Source organism: Pseudophryne corroboree, chromosome 9 (genome assembly GCF_028390025.1).
Source record: "Pseudophryne corroboree isolate aPseCor3 chromosome 9, aPseCor3.hap2, whole genome shotgun sequence".
Lineage (NCBI taxonomy): Eukaryota > Metazoa > Chordata > Amphibia > Anura > Myobatrachidae > Pseudophryne > Pseudophryne corroboree.
Window position 1 is genome coordinate 308727246 of NC_086452.1, and position 11429 is coordinate 308738674.

Sequence of the window (11429 nt, forward strand, 5' to 3'; positions counted from 1 at the left end):
AGAAAGGAACAGACACTACCAACAACAGACCCTTCATAACTCAGTATAACAAAGAAAATTATAGAAAAGAATTGGGGTATCTTACAAAAGGATCCAATTTTGGGCACCCATCTTTCTTCCAAACCTATGATCACATTATGTAAAGCTCAGAACCTTAAAAATGTTCTAGCTCCTAGAAACCTAAGACCTTTAGAAACAGTCAGTATAAATTCTGGGATTTTTTTTAAGAAATCAGGATGTTATTCTTGTACAAAATGTATATGCTGTAAATTTGTAGAGAAATCACCAGTTACATATGACAAAATGAATAATAAGGCCCTCAGTTTGAAAGGACTATACACATGTAATACTACATTTATTATACAGGTTGAGTATCCCATATCCATAAATTCCGAAATACGGAATATTCCGAAATACGGACTTTTTTGAGTGAGAGTGAGATAGTGAAACCTTTGTTTTTTGATGGCTCAATGTACACAAACTTTGTTTAATACACAAAGTTATTAAAAATATTGTATTAAATGACCTTTAGGCTGTGTGTATAAGGGGTATATGAAACATAAATGAATTGTGTGAATGTAGACACACTTTGTTTAATGCACAAAGTTATAAAAAATATTGTCTAAAATGACCTTCAGGCTGTGTATATAAGGTGTATATGTAACATAAATGCATTCTGTTCTTATATTTAGGTCCCATCTCCATGATATCTCTTTATGGTATGCAATTATTCCAAAATACGGAAAAATCCGATATCCAAAATACCTCTGGTCCCAAGCATTTTGGATAAGGGATACTCAACCTGTATACAGAATTACCTGTGAATGTGGAAAAGCATACGTAGGTAAAATCAAATGTATGATTAAACTACATATTCAATAACATTTGAGAAATAGTAAAAACAAAATAAGTACTCATAGTTCACCGAGACATTTCTCAGAATTTCATGATTCCGATACAAAAGGCTTAAGGTTCAAAATTTTGGAACATATTAAAGAAAATGAAAAGGGAGACAATAGAGAATTATAACTATCTAAAAGGGAGTCTTATTGGACATTTACCCTTAACACATTAGCCCCTCATGAGATCAACAAAGGTATTGATATAGTTTCATTTTTATGAACAATTTAAATTAGACACCCTTGAAAGAGATATATAGATTGTAGTTTGAACCCCCCCAAGAATGAAGAAGGGCTCTGAACACAATCATTCCAAATAATGAAGAGATGGTAAAAAAGTGGGGGTATGGTAAGGGTCAATCAGATCTAAATTGCGCTAATCTTTTCCAAGGAACGTTACTTAAAACATTGAAGAAAAAAAGAAAAAGCTACTCAAGTCCTTAATGTATCAACTTTCTTAGGGTTGTATTTGTGATTAATAAAAATTGTCCTTTATTATGTCAAATCCTGTATATAAAATGTAGGTTGTTTTTTCCGTTATGCTAAATCTGTATGTGAAATGTATATTAGCTGAAAGACTCCTTTTTAGTTTTATAAAATTAAAGAACATATTTATTGAAATTAATTGTGTCACGATAGTATTTATAAAAAAATTATTTAATTAATATAACAATATAATTATTAGAAAGTTGTTGTTGGAGACAACAGGTAATATGATCAATTATGTCACTATAAATTAGTAATGTGCACCGGAAATTTTTCGGGTTTTGTGTTTTGGTTTTGGATTCGGTTCCGCGGCCGTGTTTTGGATTCGGACGCGTTTTGGCAAAACCTCCCTGAAATTTTTTTGTCGTATTTGGGTGTGTTTTGGATTCGGGTGTTTTTATATAAAAAACCCTCAAAAACAGCTTAAATCATAGAATTTGTGGGTCATTTTGATCCCATAGTACTATTAACCTCAATAACCATAATTTCCACTCATTTCCAGTCTATTCTGAACACCTCATACCTCACAATATTATTTTTAGTCCTAAAATTTGCACCAAGGTCGCTGGATGACTAAGCTAAGCGACGCAAGTGGCCGACACAAACACCTGGCCCATCTAGGAGTGGCACTGCAGTGTCAGACAGGATGGCAGATTTAAAAAATAGCCCCCAAACAGCACATGATGCAAATAAAAAAAGAGGTGCACCAAGGTCGCTGGATGGCTAAGCTAAGCGACCCAAGTGGCCGACACAAACACCTGGCCCATCTAGGAGTTGCACTGCAGTGTCAGACAGGATGGCACTTCAAAAAATAGTCCCCAAACAGCACATGATACAAAGATAAATTAAAGAAAAAAGAGGTGCAAGATGGAATATTCCTTGGGCCCTCCCACCCACCCTTATGTTGTATAAACAGGACATGCACACTTTAACAAGCCCATCATTTCAGCGACAGGGTCTGCCACACGACTGTGACTGAAATGACTGGTTGGTTTGGGTCCCCACCAAAGAAGAAGCAATCAATCTCTCCTTGCAAAAACAGGCTCTACAGAGGCAAGATGTCCACCTCCTCCTCTTCGTCCGATTCCTCACCCCTTTCACTGTGTACATCCCCCTCCTCACAGATTATTAATTCGTCCCCACTGGAATCCACCATCTCAGGTCCCTGTGTACTTTCTGGAGGCAATTGCTGGTGAATGTCTCCACGGAGGAATTGATTATAATTCATTTTGATGAACATCATCTTCTCCACATTTTCTGGAAGTAACCTCGTACACCGATTGCTGACAAGGTGAGCGGCTGCACTAAACACTCTTTTGGAGTAAACACTGGAGGGGGGGCAACTTAGGTAAAATAAAGCCAGTTTCTGCAAGGGCCTCCAAATTTTTCCTGCCAGTATACGTACGGACTGTCTGATGTGCCTACTTTTATGCAGTCACCCATATAATCCTCCACCATTCTTTCAATGACAGAATCATATGCAGTGACAGTAGACGACATGTTAGTAATTGTTGGCAGGTCCTTCAGTCCGGACCAGATGTCAGCACTCGCTCCAGACTGCCCTGCATCACCGCCAGCGGATGGGCTCGGAATTCTTAGCCTTTTCCTCGCAGCCCCAGTTGTGGGAGAATGTGGAGGAGGAGCTGTTGACGGGTCACGTTCCGCTTGACTTGACAATTGTCTCACCAGCAGGTCTATGCACCTCTGCAGACTTGTGTCTGCCGGAAAGAGAGATACAATGCAGGCTTTAAACCTAGGATCGAACACGGTGGCCAAAATGTAGTGCTCTGATTTCAGCAGATTGACCACCCGTGAATCCTGGTTAAGCGAATTAAGGGCTCCATCCACAAGTCCCACATGCCTAGTGGAATCGCTCCATTTTAGCTCCTCCTTCAATCTCTCCAGCTTCTTCTGCAAAAGCCTGATGAGGGGAATGACCTGACTCAGGCTGGCAGTATCTGATCTGACTTCATGTGTGGCAAGTTCAAAGGGTTGCAGAACCTTGCACAACGTTGAAATCATTCTCCACTGCGCTTGAGTCAGGTGCATTCCCCCTCCTTTGCCTATATCGTAGGCAGATGTATAGGTTTGAATGACCTTTTGCTGCTCCTCCATCCTCTGAAGCATATAGAGGGTTGAATTCCACCTCGTTACCACCTCTTGCTTCAGATGATGGCGGGGCCGGTTCAGGAGTGTTTGCTGGTGCTCCAGTCTTCGGCACGCGGTGGCTGAATGCCGAAAGTGGCCCACAATTCTTCGGGCCACCGACAGCATCTCTTGCACGCCCCTGTCATTTTTAAAATAATTCTGCACCACCAAATTCAATGTATGTGCAAAACATGGGACGTGCTGGAATTTGCCCACATGTAATGCACGCACAATATTGGTGGCGTTGTCCGATGTCACAAATCCCCAGGAGAGTCCAATTGGGGTAAGCCATTCTGCGATGATGTTCCTCAGTTTCCGTAGGAGGTTGTCAGCTGTGTGCCTCTTATGGAAAGCGGTGATACAAAGCGTAGCCTGCCTAGGAACAAGTTGGCGTTTGCGAGATGCTGCTACTGGTGCCGCCGCTGCTGTTCTTGCTGCGGGAGGCAATACATCTACCCAGTGGGCTGTCACAATCATATAGTCCTGAGTCTGCCCTGCTCCACTTGTCCACATGTCCGTGGTTAAGTGGACATTGGGTACAACTGCATTTTTTAGGACACTGGTGACTCTTTTTCTGAGGCCTGTGTACATTCTCGGTATCGCCTGCCTAGAGAAGTGGAACCTAGATGGTATTTGGTACCGGGGTCACACTAACTCAATAAATTGTCTAATTCCCTATGAATTAACGGTGGATACCAGACACACGTTTAACACCACCCAGGCTGCCAAGGCCTGAGTTATCTGCTTTGCAGCAGGATGACTGCTGTGATATTTCATCTTCCTCGCAAAGGACTGTTGGACAGTCAATTGCTTACTGGAAGTAGTACAAGTGGTCTTCCGATTTCCCCTCTGGGATGACGATCGACTCCCAGCAGCAACAACAGCAGCACCAGCAGCAGTAGGCGTTACACTCAAGGATGCATCGGAGGAATCCCAGGCAGGAGAGGACTCGTCAGACTTGACAGTGACATGGCCTGCAGGACTATTGGCTTTCCTGTCTAAGGAGGAAATTGACACTGAGGGAGTTGGTGATGTGGTTTGCAGGAGCTTGGTTACAAGAGGAAGGGATTTAGTTGTCAGTGGACTGCTTCCGCTGTCACCCAAAGTTTTTGAACTTGTCAATGACTTCTGATGAATGCGCTCCAGGTGACGTATAAGGGAGGATGTTCCTAGGTGGTTAACGTCCTTACCCCTACTTATTACAGCTTGACAAAGGCAACACACGGCTTGACACTTGTTGTCCGCATTTCTGTTGAAATAATTCCACACCGAAGAGGTGATTTTTTTTGTAATTTGACCAGGCATGTCAATGGCCATATTCATCCCACGGACAACAGGTGTCTCCCCGGGTGCCTGACTTAAACAAACCACCTCACCATCAGAATCCTCCTTGTCAATTTCCTCCCCAGCGCCAGCAACACCCATTTCCTCATCCTGATGTACTTCAACAGTGACATCTTCAATTTCAATATCAGGAACAGGACTGTGGGTGCTCCTTCCAGCACTTGCAGGGGGCGTGCAAATGGTGGAAGGCGCCACCTCTTCCCATCCAGTGTTGGGAAGGTCAGGCATCGCAACCGACACAATTGGACTCTCCTTGGGGATTTGTGATTAAGAAGAACGCACAGTTCTTTGCTGTGCTTTTGCCAGCTTAAGTCTTTTCATTTTTCTAGCGAGAGGATAAGTGCTTCCATCCTCATGTGAATCTGAACCACTAGCCATGAACATAGGCCAGGGCCTCAGCCGTTCCTTGCCACTCCGTGTCGTAAATTGCATATTGGCAAGTATACGCTTCTCATCAGACGCTTTTAATTTTGATTTTTGGGTCATTTTACTGAACTTTTGTTTTTTGGATTTTACATGCTCTCTACTATGACATTGGGCATCGGCCTTGGCAGACGATGTTGATGGCATTTCATCATCTTGGCCATGACTAGTGGCAGCAGCTTCAGCACGAGGTGGAAGTGGATCTTGATCTTTCCCTATTTTACCCTCCACATTTTTGTTCTCCATTTTTTAATGTGTGGAATTATATGCCAGTAATATATCAATAGCAATGGACTACTGTACCGTACTGCTATATATATACTGGTGGTCAGCAAAATTTTGCACTGTCCTCCTACTATATACTGCGCACAACTAAAATGCAGCACAGGTATAGATGGATAGTATACTTGATGACACAGAGGTAGAGCAATGGACTACTGTACCGTACTGCTATATATATAATATATACTGGTGGTCAGCAAAATTCTGCACTGTCCTTCTACTATATACTGCGCACAACTAAAATTCAGCACAGGTATGGATGGATAGTATACTTGACGACACAGAGGTAGAGCAATGGACTACTGTACCGTACTGCTATATATATATATATTATATACTGGTGGTCAGCAAAATTCTGCACTGTCCTCCTACTATATACTTCGCACAACTAAAATGCAACACAGGTATGGATGGATAGTATACTTGATGACACAGAGGTAGAGCAATGGACTACTGTACCGTACTGCTATATATTTATTATATACTGGTGGTCAGCAAAATTCTGCACTGTCCTCCTACTATATACTGCGCACAACTAAAATGCAGGCCAGGTATGGATGGATAGTATACTTGACGACACAGAGGTAGAGCAATAAACTACTGTACCGTACTGCTATATATATATTATATACTGGTGGTCAGCAACATTTTGCACTGTCATACTATATACTGCGCACAACTAAAATGCAGCACAGGTATGGATGGATAGTATACTTGATGACATAGAGGTAGAGCAATGGACTACTGTACCGTACTGCTATATATGTACTGGTGGTCAGCAAAATTCTGCAATGTCCTCCTACTATATACTACAATGCAGCACAGATATGGAGCGTTTTTCAGGCAGAGAACGTAGATATTTTCAGCACACTGAGCACAGATATTTGCAGCACACTGAGCACAGATATTTGCAGCACACTGAACACAGAAACTGAGAGAACGCAGCCACGTCTTCTCGCTATCATCTCCAAAGCACGAGTGAAAATGGCGGCAACGCGCGGCTCCTTATATAGAATAGGAATCTCGCGAGAATCCGACAGCAGGATGATGACGTTTGGGAGCGCTCGGGTTAACCGGGCAAGGCGGGAGGATCCGAGGCTGCCTCGGAACCGTGTAAAATGGGTGGAGTTTGGGGGGGTTCGGATCCCGAGGAACCGAACCCGCTCATCTCTACTATAAATCATTAGAAGACAAATGGGAGACAACATGTTTTTCATCAATATGATGAATTTTTAATAACATGATCTATTATGCCACTATAAATCACTAACATAAATTAATAACATGACTAACTATGTCACTATAAATCACTAGAAGGTAGTTGCTAGAGGCAACAGGTATTTTATTAATAGTGTGTAAGGGAGATCACTAAACAATGGAGTGTAGCGTGTCACTATTAAAATAAAATAAATACTTATTTATTATTAAATAGTATAATGCATTTAATAATGAGAGCCACTCATAAAATTATAAGGTGACTGGTGCCATGAGAACATTATAATTAGCAATTAATCAGGATGGAAACAGGGTTAATATTTAAATACTGTTATACTAAAATACTGTTATTACATCAACGGTCTCACAGGAGACCGAAAATGCTTCCATATGATTAGACCCAGGCGCGGTCATGTGACACGTTGAAAATAACTTAAACGCCGATACAGATACATCCAGCAAAAAGAAAAGACCAGGTCGCCATGCCAACGGTCCTTCCAATGAGTGTCCGCTATTGCCCCCATGTGATCGGTCACGTGACGTGCATGTGACTCGTGATGTCACGCGCACACAAAGAGGCTTGGAGTGCTACCAGGAAGCGGAGGTCCCGACCTGGAACGCAAAACAGACTATGAAGTCCATGCATGCCAGCTAAATAAATTTCACTGACCATCTATGAATATTTAAGGTCCACTTAATAATAATCAAACATTGGTTAGATATGAAAATATACATAGTAGAAAATTAAGTAGTTTAAAAAACAAATCAAATTTTTATGAAACAGGAAGTGATGTAATGGCCGAGGGGGTTTAAATAGAGAGCCCTTAGGGAACAGCAATCACTCTGCTTTTGGACTCCATACCTCATAGATGTGATTGACTGCTGCAGGTAAGCACAATATCTTTTTTTAAATCAAATGTTATTAAGCTTAGTATAAAATTAGATCAATCTCATCTAATATAATTTTCTAATAGGTCGCATTAGATTCTGGACAACTGGAAAAGCACTGCTAAAAATAACTTAAAATTTATGTGCAAAGTAAGTATCCACCTGTATCCCTAACGTGGAAATGTTATAATGGGGTTAATGCAATGGTTTAAATATAGAATATAAATATAAAATAATTTACTTATAGGAATTTTAAGAAACCAAGTCAGCTGTTATCCACTAATGTAATCCACATGAGACTGTGTTATTAGTAAGTACTCTACCCATTCAATTACATACTATATAGAATGTCTATATTGGAGCAAAAATAATACTACAAATATTAAAAATATAATAAAACATTCAAATGTATGTTTTTATCCATTTAGGCATAATTGTTTGCTCTTACTTACGGTGGTCCATTTATGAGTGAGGAATTTTTCTGTTCCCACAAAATGGGAGTCCAATAATAGGACAAATAGTAAGTATATTGTTTACTCTCACTTATGGTGTTTCCATCTAAAAGAGAGTCCAATAATAGGACATATAGTAAGCAAATTGTTCAAACAATATTTAGATAACTATAGAGTCTTTTAACTGATGAGCATTATTTATTACTCTGGTTGTAAAACATATATGGTAAAATTAGAAAACTATAAAAATTATGTGGAGGAAATTGGATACCAGATAAGGTAAAAATAATGTAATCTATTTTAACTATTGATTGTATCAATTTTATATACTTCTGTGCTGTACGATAAAATATTATTTTTTCCTTTCTTACACCCAAAGACACCCCCGAAGAAGTCGCAATAGATGAAACGCGTTGGTTGAAACAACAATTTTTAATTTTAATCGTTGTATTAACAAAACATTGCATGGGCAGATAAAACCCTTGAACAGTTGAAATTTTATTTTTTATATAAGAGAATGTACTTAAATTGAATTCTTGAAGTTTTACTTGTATTTTAACAATAAAATTGTATTATAAACTTTGGGTGTCATTTTATGAGATATATAGAACATCCACAGTTCACATCCATATTGGTAAGATCCGTTGAACTCAGAGCGCACCCGAAAAAACAACTATTTGCAGTAATCTCTATAGGCCTATTGGCAAGAGGCCTAACTTGGGGGAAGTTGCTCATTAACAGTACATTATTTAATAACATACTACCCCGGCATAATTAATGATCGAGGTCTACTACATCATTAATAATAGCGTATAAGGAAAACTTAGTATATATATATATATATATATAAGCGTGAGGGTAATCCGCAGTACACGGTAATAAATGCAAACGAGAGATAGCAGAATAACTGCAACGTTTCGATATTTATTATATCGTCTTCAGGCACAACAACAATACAAACATACAACTGACCTTATATCCCGTCTCACCCACATGGCAGGGATCGCATCCGGAAACAGGGGGACGACGCACAGAAGTGACGTCATCACCACCCGTCCGTTGCTATGAATCCGAGCCAAACAATAACATTAAAAACAAGATAAAATCGGCTGATAGTTACAAACAGAAACATTCTATGGGAGTATAATCAGTAACATATCAAAAATGAGATGTACACAATGGCATATAACAAAATCCAATGAGCATTTTAAATACACGCAGATATGCCTGAAAACTCATTCAAACCCTTGGGAGATAAGGTTTGTAAACGGTGAATCCACCGAGCCTAACATTTCAACAATTTAGAGGCACGATCGCCCCGTCTTGAATCTATTGGTATATGATCAATGATCATGTACCGTAATGTAGCCAAACTGTGCCCCGCCTGCATAAAATGACGGGCCACTGGTTGGTCACTATGGTTAGTAGTAATAGCTTGTCTAATCGCATATCTATGAGTAGCCATACGTTCTCGTAGGGTGCGCTCAGTCTTCCCTACATAACTGAGTCCGCAAGGGCATGTGATAAGATACACAATAAAACGTGTAGTGCAAGATAACCGGTGTCTAATATAAAATTTCTTACCGCTGTATGGATGACAAAAACTGTCACCAACAACAAGGGAGCAGCCAAAAGCGTTACGTATTCCTCGATGTAACAGGAAGGGACCTACTAATTGTGTTATGCCATGGGTTAATCACTTCAATCCTGCTAGTGGGTCTATTAGCCAGATCAGTAAGAAATTGTGGCCTATTGTCCAATCTGATGGAGCACTAAATCTTACACAGATGCGAGTGATGAATTGCTATACTCGTGGCCGCAATATTAGAGATATAGTTATGCGCACTGATGTCACTGATTTACAGCAACAACCTATTACTAGAGGTTTCCTTACACGCAAGAATGGGTGCTTCCGCTGCCTGGATTGTACTACCTGTCGCTCCCTTGTTGTTGGCGACAGTTTTTGTCATCCATACAGCGGTAAGAAATTTTATATTAGACACCGGTTATCTTGCACTACACGTTTTATTGTGTATCTTATCACATGCCCTTGCGGACTCAGTTATGTAGGGAAGACTGAGCGCACCCTACGAGAACGTATGGCTACTCATAGATATGCGATTAGACAAGCTATTACTACTAACCATAGTGACCAACCAGTGGCCCGTCATTTTATGCAGGCGGGGCACAGTTTGGCTACATTACGGTACATGATCATTGATCATATACCAATAGATTTAAGACGGGGCGATCGTGCCTCTAAATTGTTGAAATGTGAGGCTCGGTGGATTCACCGTTTACAAACCTTATCTCCCAAGGGTTTGAATGAGTTTTCAGGCATATCTGCGTGTATTTAAAATGCTCATTGGATTTTGTTATATGCCATTGTGTATATCTCATTTTTGATATGTTACTGATTATACTCCCATAGAATGTTTCTGTTTGTAACTATCAGCCGATTTTATCTTGTTTTTAATGTTATTGTTTGGCTCGGATTCATAGCAACGGACGGGTGGTGATGACGTCACTTCTGTGCGTCGTCCCCCTGTTTCCGGACGCGATCCCTGCCATGTGGGTGAGACGGGATATAAGGTCAGTTGTATGTTTGTATTGTTGTTGTGCCTGAAGACTATATAATAAATATCGAAACGTTGCAGTTATTCTGCTATCTCTCGTTTGCATTTATTACCGTGTGCTGCGGATTACCCTCACGCTTATATTGGATTTCGGCAAGAAATACCTAGCGCTGGCACCGGGACTGTTAATCTTTTCACTTGGAGTGCTCTCCGTACATTGAGTTATATATATATATATATATATGTATATATATATATATATCTCCAATGGGGAAGTCCTGCACTCTCATCAAAAGTTCATCTTTGGGGTGCTTCTACACAGATGATACCCTATATGGGTGATTTCTGATAAATATAGATTCTTATAAGTAGGTACTCTCCAGTCCATAAATGTGCTTGAAGGAAATTTATTATATCATACTCACAAAGATACAAATGCAAGGCTTCATTATATGCATGTAGACAGAATCACAGCGACGTTTCGGTCCATCCGGTCTTTGTCAAGCGTGTCAGCAATACAAGCCACCAGCATAACAACATAGCAGAGTCATTGCAGCAGAAGTCACATACCTGGAGACCTCTTAAATACCCCCATTTCAAATGGCCAGCACAATATCCTGCTCATTGCAGGAGATGCGCTCCACCTGCGCCCATCACGGCGTGCGTTCCACTGCCGCATGTCCGGACCCGGCGTGCGTTCCATTACCACGGATGCA

General features: G+C 40.5%; 1 long non-coding RNA gene across 1 annotated transcript; it reads left to right on the forward strand.

Annotated features, from left to right (window-relative positions):
• The first annotated feature begins 7647 nt into the window (after positions 1 to 7647).
• On the forward strand, positions 7648 to 7995 carry LOC134956988 (uncharacterized). The gene is made up of 3 exons (XR_010186361.1): positions 7648 to 7685; positions 7772 to 7835; positions 7933 to 7995. It is a non-coding gene; the product is annotated as an uncharacterized LOC134956988 (long non-coding RNA).
• Positions 7996 to 11429: the final 3434 nt, after the last annotated feature.